Below are 14,270 nucleotides of genomic sequence, written 5' to 3'. Positions count from 1 at the left end.
ACAGATTTTTTTTTTTAAATTTTTTCTATAGAAAATTTCATACTTTTTTTTTCTCGAGAAAATTTCAACAACAATTTTTTTCGAAATTATTCATCGAAATTATATTTCTATATAAAATTCAACAAACTTATATTTCGAAAGTTTATTTCCACAACAAATTGTTTCGAAATTTTTTCTATAGAAAATTTCATCAAATGTTTTTTCTCTAGGAAATTTAAACAACATTTTATTTCTATAAAAACAAATCATCGAAATTATATTTGTATAGAAAATTCCATCGAAATTCTATTTTATTTCTATAGAAAATTTCATCGAAATTCTTTTTCTATAGAAAATTTAATCGAAGTTCTATTTGATTTCTATAGGAAATGACATCGAAATTTTAGTTTTATAGAAAATTTCACCAAAATTTTATTTCCATAGAAAATCCCATCCAAATTTTATTTCTACAGAAAATTTCATCGACATTCTATTTTCATAGAAAATTGTATAACAATTCTATATCTATAGAATTGTTTTATCAAAATTTTTTTCGTTAGAAAATTTATTCGAAATTCTATTTTATTTCTATAGAAAATTTCATCGAAATTCTGTTTCTATAGAAAATTTAATCGATGTTCTATTTTATTTCTATAGACAATTCCATCAACATTTTAGTTATATGGAAAATTTCATCGAAATTTTATTTCTACAGAAAATATTGCCGAATTTTTTTTTCTATAGAAAAACTAACAAAATTTTATTTTTTAGAAAATGTATCGAAATTTTTTCTATAGAAAACACCATCAAAATGTTTTCTTTTTCTATAGAAAATCTCATCGAAATTCTATATCTATAGGATTTTTTATCGAAATTTTATTTCTACAGAAAATTTTGTAGAAATTTTTTCCAATAGAAAATTTCATCAAGATTTTTTCTTTAGCACATTTAAAAAAAAATTTATTTCTATACAAAATTTTATTATATTTCTAAAGAAAATGTCACCGAAATTGTTCTATAGAAAAAGGGTATACAATTTTTGGAAATTTTTTTCTATAGAAAATTTCATCGAAATTGTATTTCTACAGAAAATTTTATAGAAATTTATTCTGAAGAAAATTTTTCAACATCATCGCTGGAATAACGATTTTTCATATATATATAGGGCTGCTTTCTTTTAGCACTGGATTCCCAAAACCGTGAAGGACTAAAAGAAAACAGAGTACTCGTTTATTCAGGACATCTCCAAAAATATGCCACACTGTCACCACCTGTTTAAAAATAATCACAGAAAAAAAGTGAAATCTTGCATTTTTTATATATGAAATGCTCCAATTAGTAATAAATATTTACGGCTGCGACTATTTATGACACTGTACCACATTGAATTTCATGTTTTTCGATAAATTAGTCACAATAATGTGCTATTGTGAATCGAAGAAGCGTCACTTTATAAAAATACAATCTGGCAACATCAGCGCGACTTGCACTGATGAGATGTTCTGGATAGAACACCAGTGCAACGATGTTCTGGATAGCCCATGCAAAATGTTGCATCCAGTGCTAAAAGAAAATAGCCCTTATAATAAAAATATAAAAATTGTTTAGTGCCATTGTTAAGATTTAAAAAAAATGTTTAATCGATTATTTTATGCTCACCAACCAAAAGCATTTCAATTATGTGCCTTTATTATGAAAGCATATTAATAATAATAGCTACGGAACACCCTATTAATAATTATAACAATTATTCATATATCTATAAAACTAATTACAAATATATAAAATTGTTTAATAAAAAAAAATCCCACATAAAAATTGTTTATTATTATTTTATATATTTTTTTACTAAATTATTGTTATTTACTTATTTTTCGATGTGTTCTAACTAAAAGTATTTTATTAAAAAAAAAAAAAAAACACCAGTTTGGTCTTACTTTGAAATACGCTTCAATTATTTTTTTGCATTTGTTTTTTTTTATTATTTCATTTAACATTTTATTATATTTTAATTATAACATACAAGCACTTATATATAAACCATATAACCCAATTTATACTTTTTATTAATATTAATAAAAAATAATATTATCCCACATTGATAAGCACAAATAAACAAGGAAAATCGATTTATTTATATGGCAGCCTTGGTGAGTATTTGGTAAGAGAGAATAAAAACACAAGAGAACGAAAATTTCTTTTCTGCAAAAACAACAAAAGTCAACCATGGCTGACAAGTCCCCGGTCTAACAAAGAAAAACACATTTTTTGTCAAAATTCGTTTTTATTATTCAACATAGTTCCCTTCAAGAGCGATACAACGATTATAACGACCTTCCAAATTTTTGATACCATTTTGATAGTAAATACTCCTTCGGTTTTGCCTTAAAATAGGCCTCAGTTTTGGCGATCACCTCTTCATTGCAGCCAAATTTTTTCCCTGCGAACATCCTTTTGAGGAGCCACCGTGGTGCAATGGTTAGCATGCCCGCCTTGTATACACAAGGTCGTGGGTTCGATTCCTGCTTCGACCGAACACCAAAAGTTTTTCAGCGGTGGATTATCCTACCTCTGTAAAGCCTATGACATTTCTGAGGGTTACAAAGTTTCTCTAAGTGGTTTCACTGCAATGTGGAACGCCGTTCGGACTCGGCTATAAAAAGGAGGTCCCTTGCCATTGAACTTAACATAGAATCGGGCAGCACTCAGTGATAAGAGAGAAGTTCACCAATGTGGTATCACAATGGACTGAATAGTCTAAGTTAGCCTGATACATCGGGCTGCCGCCTAACCTAACCTCCCCATAATTCTCACCATTAACCGACTCTCCGATTTCATAACCTCTGAAAGTCGGACGTTTATCAAACAAAAGAAAGCCAACTGGGAAGGTTTCAGAGAATAGACAGATCGCCGCTTAAGTGAGTTCTTGCATGCCATTTCAACCAGCCCAAACCGTGTCATTGGACGGTCCTCGTGGCGTTTGACCTATCGAAGGCATTCGATACGGTCAACTATTCGAGGACATCGCGAATACGTCCCTACCGGCGGGAACCAAGCGTTGGGTTCTGAATTATCTGTGCGGACGCCAGTCGTACGTGGAATTCAGGGACAAGAAGTCAAAACCCCGTAGAGTTAAACAGAGAGTTCCCCAGTGTGGGGTGATATCTCCGGCACTGTTTAATCTCTATCTGTCCTCGATTACACCCCCTCCTGACGGCTTCGAGATTGTATCATATGCAAACGATTGTACAATCATGGCGTCCGGGCCCATCGTTGATGACATATGCGATCGATTGAACGTCTACCTCGTTGATCTTACCAGTTATTTCACTGCAAGAAATTTGTGGATATCACCCACCAAATCCTCAGCCCTACTATTCACTACATAGAGGGCGGAAGTACGCAGACAGTTGAATGTCAGAGTCGACGGCGAAATAATTCCGACTGTAAATACCCCACAGCCTGTTTAAGTCGTCTGCCCATGCCACTGCAAGTCACTTGCCGGCAGCACTTAGGGTGCGGACAAAGAAACCTTGTTGACTACTTATAAGGCAATTGGCCGGTCAGTGGTAAACTATGCAGCGCCAGTGTGGACATCTCAAACGAGCGACACGCAATTGAATAACATACAGACCTGTCAGAACGCCGCCCTTAGAACCGCAACAGGATGTCTCCGCAGTACACCCCTGGATCACCTTTATGTGGAGACCAAGATCATACCGGTGCGTCGACACAATTACATGTTGTCAAAGCAGTACCTCATAGGTTGCTATCGAAGTTGTCATCCAAATCACCATCTTGTGGATAGGCAACCTCCACCCAAGAATGTAAGAGTTGATCTTCACCTTCTAGAGCGCGAGAACCAGCGTTAGAAAAATGAGCCTCTAGATCAGGCAGCATATCAGGTAGGTCTGAACAGGATTCATGAGAAGGTTAATCCTGTTCTCGCAGTCCGACCATAGCCCATAGCACCTTAGGAAAGAGACCTCCCACGGCTAGGCTAGGGTGGTTTTAACCCAATTAAGATCAGGCAAGTGCAGCCGCCTCAATTCCTACTTATCACTGATTGATAGCAGCGTAGCTGACGTGTGCCCCATCTGTAATCAAGAAGCCAGGCAAAGATTCGAGTAAAGGTGAATCGTACAGGGCGATATCTTTTCTCTCGCCAGTAGTTGTGGAGATTTTTCTAGCTGCCCACCATCAACTTGGATTCAGTAAGGTACATAGCACGACGACAGCCTTGCATTTCCAGTTCAGCACACATTAATATGGGACTCAATCAGTCCAAGCCGTGTCACAGGACGGTCATCGTGGCGTTTGACCTATCGAAGGCATTCGATACGGTCAAACATGCCACACTATTCGGGGACATCGAGAATACGTCCCTACCGGCAGCAACCAAGCGTTGGGTTCTGAATTATCTGTGCGGACGCCAGTCGTACGTGGAATTCCGGAACAAGAAGTCAAAACCCCGTACAGTTAAACAGGGAGTTCTCCAGGATGGGGTGATATCTCTGGCACTGTTTAATCTCTATCTGTCCTCGATTCCAACCCCTCCTGACGGCGTCGAGATTGTATCATATGCGGACGATTGTACAATCATGTCGTCCGGGCCCATTGTTGATGACATATGCGATCGATTGAACGTCTACCTCATTGATCTTACCAGTTATTTCACTGCAAGAAATTTGAGGATATCTCCCACCAAATCCTCAACCACACTGTTCACTACATGGACGGCGGAAGTACGTATACAGAATTATCTGTGCGGACGCCAGTCGTACGTGGAATTCAAGGACAAGACGTCAAAACCCCGTAGAGTTAAACAGGAAGTTCCCCAGTGTGGGGTGATATCTCCGGCACTGTTTAATCTCTATCTGTCCTCGACCAAATCCTCAGCCACACTATTCAATACATGGACGGCGGAAGTACGTAGGCAGTTGAATGTTAGAGTCGATCGCGAAACAATTCCGACAGTAAACTACCCCAAGATACTCGCGGTCACATTCGACAGCCTGTTTAAGACGTCTGCCCATGCCACTGCAATTTGTAACAAGCTCCGCGGTAGAAACAAGGTCCTCAAGTCGCTTGCCGGCAGCATTTGGGGTGCGGACAAAGAAACCTTGCTGACTACTCATAAGCCAATTGGCCGGTCAGTTCTAAACTATGCAGCACCAGTATGGACATCTCAAACGAGCGACTAGCAGTGGAATAACATACCTGTCAGAACGCCGCCCTTAGAACCGCAACAGGATGTCTCCGCAATACACCCCTGGATCACTTTTATGCGGAGCTTGGTCTCCCGGTGCGTCGACACATTACATGTTGTCAAAGCAGTACTTCTTAGGTAGCTATCGAAGTTGTTATCCAAATCACCATCTTATGGATAGGCAACCTCCACCCAGGAATGTAAGAGTTGATCTTCACCTTCTAGAGCGCGAGAACCAGCGTTACAAAAGTGAGCCCCTAGATCAGGCAGGTCTTTGGATTCATGACGAGGTTAATCCAGTTCTCGCAGTCCGACCACCGCCCATAGCACCGGAGGATAGAGACCTCCCACGGCTAGGCTAGGGTGGTTTTAACCCAATTAAGATCAGGCAAGTGCAGCCGCCTCAATTTCTACTTATCAGTGATTGATAGCATCGTAGCTGACGTGTGTCCCATCTGTAATCAAGGGCCACATGACACTCATCATCTTATCGCTTGCCTAGCTAAGCCGACCCGTCTCAACACCAGATCACTCTGGACACACCCCATCCTTGTCGCAGAATTCCTAGATCTGGACACCAGTTGAAGTACCAAAGCATAGCACAAAAATGAATGAAATTACATTAAAAACTGTTGCAACAACAACAACAACATTTTGCGGCCCAATTTTTTTGGTAAATTTCCAAACCATTTTTTTTTCCTCTGGAACAATTAAATAAAACCACATAAATTGCAAAATGTTTGATTTAATTGTATAAACATTAAATTTATTCTAAAAAAAAAATCGGATACTCTTAATACACACATATAAAAACGTACATATGTTATTTAGTTATTATGTTGCAAGAAGTGCTGCGTGTATGTATACACTTATAAAATCTTTGGCCATTTATTAAATAAAGATCCAAAATTAAAACTTAATTACTATTATTAAAAGAAAAAAAGAAATATTCGTGCGATGACATGGTCAAATAAAATCAACAGCAGATACATACAAAGATTATTGAAAGCTATGTTTATGTTTCGGAAATTTATAAAAAAAAAAACATTTATTATTTTATTTTTATAACATAATAAATTTCGGTAGAAGTAAAATAAACAAACAAAAAATAAAAAAAAACAATAAATTTACTTATTTTTGTTATATCTAAAATCAATTATTGCTTTATGCCGAGAAAAGTAGACATTTTTAATACAATTTTTGTTTTCAAAATTAAATAGATATTGCTTTGGGGAACCCATATTCAATAAAATTGTAACTATAAATTAATCGTAGATTTTTTTAAGTTTTTAAAGTGGGATTATTAATGGCTATTAATTTTTTTCTGAATATGGGTTTTAATTAAATAAATCTTTTAATAATATTTTATATAATTATTTTAAATAATAATTTTGATTATAAAATTTCATATATTGCCCAGATAGAATTTTGTTTTTAAGTTTTAAAATCTTTATATATAAATAATTAAAATGATATATATGTTATTTAAAAAAAACAATTTCGTTTAAATTTGTTAATTGACGATTTTTATGTATATGTATGTTTTGTTTTTGTGTTTTATTAAAATTTTCTAATTAAGTTTGCTTTCATTTTTGTGGCACTTGCTTTCTTTAATAATTTTCTTGTAAATTGTGCGTTTGGCTTTTCGAATATCATAGAGCACATGGTGAGCATATGATTGGTTTTTTATTTTTTTTTAGTTTTTTTTAGTAGTTGGCTTATATAAATAACGAATACTGAGTTGTTTCAGTACATATGAAATTAATATTTAATTATTACTAAAAATATTTGTTTAATAGTTTAAATTTAATTTATGAAATAAAAACGCTTAATTTATATAGTATAATGATTAACTTTTTCTTGTTTAGAATGACACAAATTATTATTTTTTATCGTTTTTTGTTTATTTTAAAAAAATATATGTATATAGGAAGACTTTAATGGAAATTAAATAATGAATAGAAATTAATTTCTTAATTCTTAGGAATATTTAATATCATAATAATAATATTAGAACTTAAAAAATAAATTAAACAAAATAAACAACGTTCGTCAATTTTTTTTGTTTGTTATCGCTTTAAGTTTCTTCATCGTTTTGAATTTATGTGGTTTTTGTTGTAGTATGTTGTTTATTATTTAGTTGTATTGGGTTTTAAGTTTTGTATTTTTGGCACTTGTTTACTTTCTTTTCTGATCCTGTATTCTTTGTGGTCGGGAAACACTAGAAGATAAAAAAATAAAAATATAACAAAAAAATTAAAATATAAACAATTTAAAAAATTATAAAATTTATACAAAAAAACTAAAAAAAAAAAACAATCAAATAAAATATAAAAAAATCTCAGCTTCTAAACAGAAAACATTTCAATATCCTAATAAAAATATTTTTATTTTAGCCTGACATCAATGCAAACTGGTTTAATGTTCAAATTGTTTATACTACATATTATTACAATATTTATTCGAGCTTATTGGAAATTGATACTATTAAGTTAATGAAAAGAAAATGCCAGATAACAATCTATACAAGCCTGACTATACACAGGTTTCATCGCTGGTTAATTCGAATTTCCATAACCCTTAGAGTAGATTTGGCGTGGGGATATAATCATGGTTGCCACTCGTGCCAAAAAATTTTATGTCTAAAGAAAATTTTGTCAAAATTTTATTTCTATATAAAAAGATTTATTTCTATAGAAAAAAATTTTGTCAAAATTTTATTTTTATAGAAAATTTTATCGAAATGTCATTTCTATAGAAAATTTTGTTAAAATTCGATTTCTAAGAAAATTTTGTCAAAATTCGATTTCTATAGAAAATTGTGTCCAAACTTTATGTCTAAAGAAAATTATGTCAAATTTTCCATAAATAAAAATTTTGTTAAAATTTTATTTCTATTGAACATTTTGTCAAAAATTTTTTATTTATGGAAAATTTTGCCAATTTTTCTTAATTTTTTTACAAAATATTGTCAAAGTTCTTTATTTATAAAAAATTCTGTTAACATTTTTTAATTACAGAAAATTTTGTTAACATTTTTATCTATACAAAATTTTATCAAAATTTTATTTCTCTACAAAATTTTGTAAACATTTTATTTCTAAAGAAGTTTCGATAAATTGTTGTCAAAATTTTATTTCTATAAAAAATTGTGTCTAAATTTTATTTCTATAGAAAATTAGGTAAAATTTTATTTCTAAAGAAATTTTGATAAAATTTTGCCAAAACTTTATTTCTATAGAAAATTTTTGTCAAAGTTTTATTTCTATAGAAAATTTTGTTAAAATATGATTTGTATAGAAAATTTTGTCAACATTTTATTTCTATAGAAAATTTTGTCAACATTTTATTTCTATAGAAAATTTTGTCAAATTTTATTTCTATAGCAAATTTTGTCAAAATGTTATTTATATAGAAAATTTTGTCAAAAGTTTATTTCTATAGAAAATTTTGTCAAAATATATAGAAAATTTTGGAAAAATTGTATATCTTTAGAAAATTTTGTCAAAATTTTATTTCTATAGAAAATTTTGTCAAAATTTGTCTTTCTATAGAAAATTTAGTCAAAATTTTATTTCTATAGAAACTTTTGTCAATTTTTTTTTTCTATAGAAAATTTTGTCAAAATTTTATGTCTAAAGAAAATTTTGTCAAAATTTTATTTCTATAGCAAATTTTGTTAAAATTTTTTTTTCTATAGAAAATTTTGTCAAAATTCGATTTCTATAGAAAATTGTGTCCAAACTTTATGTCTAAAGAAAATTATGTCAAATTTTCCATAAATAAAAATTTTGTTAAAATTTTATTTCTATTGAACATTTTGTCAAAAATTTTTTATTTATGGAAAATTTTGTCAATTTTTCTTAATTTTTTTACAAAATATTGTCAAAGTTCTTTATTTATAAAAAATTCTGTTAACATTTTTTTAATTACAGAAAATTTTGTTAACATTTTTATCTATACAAAATTTTATCAAAATTTTATTTCTCTGCAAAATTTTGTAAACATTTTATTTCTAAAGAAGTTTCGATAAATTGTTGTCAAAATTTTATTTCTATAAAAAATTGTGTCTAAATTTTATTTCTATAGAAAATTAGGTAAAATTTTATTTCTAAAGAAATTTTGATAAAATTTTGCCAAAACTTTATTTCTATAGAAAATTTTTGTCAAAGTTTTATTTCAATAGAAAATTTTGTTAAAATATGATTTGTATAGAAAATTTTGTCAACATTTTATTTCTATAGAAAATTTTGTCAAATTTTATTTCTATAGCAAATTTTGTCAAAATGTTATTTCTATAGCAAATTTTGTCAAAATGTTATTTCTATAGAAAATTTTGTCAAAATATATAGAAAATTTTGGAAAAATTGTATATCTTTAGAAAATGTTGTCAAAATTTTATTTCTATAGAAAATTTTGTCTTTCTATAGAAAATTTAGTCAAAATTTTATTTCTATAGAAACTTTTGTCAATTTTTTTTTTCTATAGAAAATTTTGTCAAAATTTTATGTCTAAAGAAAATTTTGTCAAAATTTTATTTCTATAGCAAATTTTGTCAAAATTTTATTTCTATAGAAACTTTTGTCATTTTTTTTCTATAGAAACTTTTGTCAATTTTTTTTCTATAGAAAATTTTGTCAAAATTTTATGTCTTAAGAAAATTGTGTCAAAATTTTTTTTCTATAGAAAATTTTGTCAAAATTTTATGTCTATATCAAATTTTGTCAAAATTTTATTTCTATAGAACACTTTGTCAAAATTTTTTATTATTGTACAAAATTTTGTCAATTTTTTTTATTTGTAGAAAATTCTATTAAAATTATTTAATTACAAAAAATTTTGTTAAAATTTGTATCTATACAAAATTTTATTTTTATTTTGTTATTTGTGATTTCAGCTTAAGACCATGCATTGACTAAACTAAAAGTGTAGCTTAACCAAAAAGGGAAAAGAATGTTTGTCAAATTTATTTGGGCAAAGCCCTTTAGACTGCAGGATGGTTGGATGGACGCACATTTCGGAATTACCACATTCCCCATCAGCATCCTCTACTTGCAGCAAAATTATCAACCAAATATCAGAATAAATTCAGGCAGTTCACTCTTGAACCTTCCGAAAAAAGGTTTATGATAGCCGGCCTTTTCCGAAATAAATTTGTACAAACATATCTCTTTTCCTTTGCCACTGTCAAATCATCGATTTGAGTGCAGTTGGCTGGGTTTATTTTGAGCGTGCTTGCTCTTACTTCATTATTTTTGTTTTGTTATTGTTGGTTTATTCTTCAATCACTTTTATTTTTATACAAAATTTTGTAAAAATTTATTTCTAAAGAAATTTTGATACAAATTTGTCAAAATTATACTTCTATAGAAAATTTCATCAAAATTTTATTCTATAAAAATTGTAGTCAAAACTTTATTTATATAGAAAATTTTGTCAAAATTTTAGTTCCATAGAAATTTGTGTCAAAATTTTATTTCTATAGAAAATTTTGTCAAAATTTGTTTTTCTATAGAAATGTTTGTAAATATTTTATGTCTTAAAAATTTGTCAAAATGTTATATCTATAGAAATGTTGTCAAAATTTTATTTCTGTAGAAAATTGTGTCAACATTTTATTTCTATAGAAAATTTTGTCAAAATTTTATTTCTATAGAAAATTTTGTAAAAATTTTATTTCTATAGGAAATTTTGTCAAAATTTTATTTCTATAGAAAATTATGTCAAAGATTTATTTCTATACAAATTTTGTCAAAAGTTTGTTTCTATAGAAAATTTTGTCAAAATATATAGAAAATTTTGTAAAAATTTTATATCTATAGAAAATTTTGTAAAAATTGTATATCTTTAGAAAATTTTGTCAAAATTTGTCTTTCTATAGAAAATGTTGTCAAACTTTTATGTCTAAAGAAAATTGTGTCAAAATTTGTCTTTCTATAGAAAATTTTGTCAAAATTTTATGTCTAAAGAAAATTTTGTCAAAATTTTATGTCTAAAGAAAATTTTGTCAAAATTTTATTTCTATAGCAAATTTTGTTGAAATTTTTTTTCTATAGAAAATTTAGTCAAAATTTTATTTCTATAGAAACTTTTGTCAATTTTTTTTCTATAGAAAATTTTGTCAACATTTTATGTCTAAAGAAAATTTTGTCAAAATTTTATTTCTATAGAAAATTTTCTCAAAATTTTATGTCTATAGCAAATTTTGTTAAAATTTTATTTCTATAGAAAATTTTGTCAAAATTTGATTTTACTTCATTCTTTTTGTTTTGTTATTGTTGGTTTATTCTTCAATCACTTTTATTTTTATACAAAATTTTGTAAAAATTTATTTCTAAAGAAATTGTGATACAATTTTGTCAAAATTATATTTCTATAGAAAATTTCATCAAAATTTTATTTCTATAGAAAATTTCATCAAAATTTTATTCTATAAAAATTGTAGTCAAAACTTTATTTATATAGAAAATTTTGTCAAAATTTTAGTTCCATAGAAAATTGTGTCAAAATTTTATTTCTATAGAAAATTTTGTAAAAATTTTATTTCTATCGAAAAATTTGTCAAAATTTGTTATATCTATAGAAATGTTGTCAAAATTTTATTTCTGTAGAAAATTGTGTCAACATTTTATTTCTATAGGAAATTTTGTCAAAATTTTATTTCTATAGAAAATTATGTCAAAGATTTATTTCTATACAAATTTTGTCAAAAGTTTATTTCTATAGAAAATTTTGTCGAAATATAGAAAATTTTGTAAAAATTTTATATCTATAGAAAATTTTGTAAAAATTGTATATCTTTAGAAAATTTTGTCAAAATTTGTCTTTCTATAGAAAATTTTGTTATACTTTTATGTCTAAAGAAAATTTTGTCAAAATTTGTCTTTCTATAAAAAATTTTGTCAAACTTTTATGTCTAAAGAAAATTTTGTCAAAATTTGTCTTTCTATAGAAAATTTTGTCAAAATTTTATTTCAATAGAAAATTTTGTCAAAATTGTATTTCTATAGAAAATTTTGTCAAAATTTTACTTCTATAGAAAATTTTGACAAAATATCATTTCCATGGAAAATATTTTCAAAATTTTATTTCTATAGAAAATTTTGTTAAAATTTTATTTCTATAGAAAATTTTGTTAAAATTTTATTTCTATAGAAAATTTTGTTAAAATTTTATTTCTATATAAAATTTTGTCACAATTTGATTTCTATAGAAAATTTTGTCAAAATTTAATTTCTATAAAAATTTTTTCAAATTTTCCATAAATAAAAAATTTTGTCAAAATTTTATTTCTATAGAACATTTTGTCAAAATTTTTTATTTTTTTTACAAAATATTGTCAAAGTTTTTTATTTATAGAAAATTCTGTTAATTTTTTTTTTAATTACAGAAAATTTTGTTAACATTTTTATCTATACAAAATTTTATCAAAATTTTATTTCTATACAAAATTTTGTAAATATTTATTTCTAAAGAAGTTTCGGTAAAATTTTGTCAAAATTTTATGTCTATAGAAAACTTTGGTAAAATTTTATTTCTAAAGAAATTTTGATAAAATTTTGCCAAAACATTATTTCTATAGAAAATTTTGTAAAAATTTTATTTCTATAGAAAATTTTGTGAAAATTTTATTTCTATAGAAAATTTTGTGAAAATTTTATTTCTATAGAAAATTTTGTGAAAATTTTATTTCTATAGAAAATTTTTTTAAAATATGATTTGTATAGAAAATTTTGTCAAAATTTTATTTCTGTAGAAAATTTTGTCAAAATTTTATTTCTATAGCAAATTCTGTCAAAATTTTATTTCTATAGAAAATTTTGTAAAAATTTTATATCTATAGAAAATTTTGTAAAAAATTTATATATTTAGAGAATTTTGTCAACATTTTATTTCTCTAGAAAATTTTGTCAAAATTTGTCTTTCTATAGAAATTTTTGTAAATATTTTGTGTCTAAAAAAATTTGTCAAAGTTTTATTTCTATAGCAAATGTTATCAAAATTTTATTTCTATAGAAAATGATGTCAAAGATTTATTTCTATACAAATTTTTTCAAAATTTTATTTCTATAGAAAATTTTGTCAAAATTTTATTTTATAGAAAATTTTCTCAAAATTGTATTCCTTTTAAATTTTTTTTTTTGTCAAAATTGTAATTCTATAGAAATCTTTTTTTATTTCTATAGAAAATTTTGCATAAGCGTAGGAAGGCCTCTGGGGAGTGGGCTTATGATTTTAATATGAATTGTCATAGGAAGGATGTCCACCATTTTACATCACTTCTTAAGGTGTTATCCGAATTCAGTGTTTTGAATGTGAATTCAAAAATTTTGTGATATTTTCCCGAATATCTAATTTTTATAAATTTTAATGCATTCCAATGCTTGTCTGAAACGTTAGCTCTGGAATATTTTCAAAAATTATCGATTTTTCTAGCATTCTTCCGGAAATCTAGCATTCTTCGACATTTGAATAATTATTCAAATACCATTTTATTAATTCTTTCTAACCTATTTGAAAAAAATACCCATTAAAATATGTCAAAACGAGCTATAAAAAATTTAATAAGTAAAATAATTAACTTCTTTGAGAAGAAATTTTTGGAAGTGCATTTAAAGTTGTGCCTTTTGCTGGGAAAAAGTGTGAAACTACTATTTGGTGCTTTATTAAAAATTAATTGTCTAGTTATGTTGATGTATGGTTTTTTATTCATTTTTATAAAATAAAACATTAATTGAACCTATAAGTTCAGTCTATTAATTTTTAGCTTGAGAGGGCTATAGCCCCCCCCTAGGACAGTTGTCTAGCTACGCTAATGAAATTTTGTCAAAATTTTGTAAAAATTTTTCTTTCTATAGAAAATTTTGTCAAAATTTGCCTTTCTATAGAAAATTTTTTCAAAATTTGTCTTTCTACAGAAAATTTTGTCAACATTTTATGTCTAAAGAAAATTTTGTCAAAATTTTATGTCTAAAGAAAATTTTGTGAAAATTTTATTTCTATAGGAAATTTTTTCAAAATTCGATATCTATAAAAAATTCAATCAAAATTTGTCTTTCTATAGAAAATTTTGTCAATATTT

The 14,270-nt window shown here is 27.1% G+C and overlaps 1 protein-coding gene across 4 annotated transcripts in view; it reads right to left on the bottom strand.

The window, feature by feature from the left end:
- Nucleotides 1-7,067: 7,067 nt before the first annotated feature.
- Nucleotides 7,068-14,270, bottom strand: part of mbc (dedicator of cytokinesis protein myoblast city) — a 191,824-nt gene continuing 184,621 nt past the window's right edge. For all 4 annotated transcript variants that reach the window (XM_075289378.1, XM_075289369.1, XM_075289387.1 and 1 more), the window contains one exon: nt 7,068-7,409. The gene's annotated coding sequence lies outside the window, so the exon portion shown is untranslated. The remainder of the gene's footprint in view (nt 7,410-14,270) is intronic.

The sequence above is a fragment of the Haematobia irritans genome, chromosome 1 (assembly GCF_050003625.1).
Source record: "Haematobia irritans isolate KBUSLIRL chromosome 1, ASM5000362v1, whole genome shotgun sequence".
In the NCBI taxonomy this organism is placed as follows: Eukaryota; Metazoa; Arthropoda; class Insecta; order Diptera; family Muscidae; genus Haematobia; species Haematobia irritans.
Note: the sequence above shows the minus strand (reverse complement) of the source record. Positions and strands in the feature narration are given on the sequence as shown.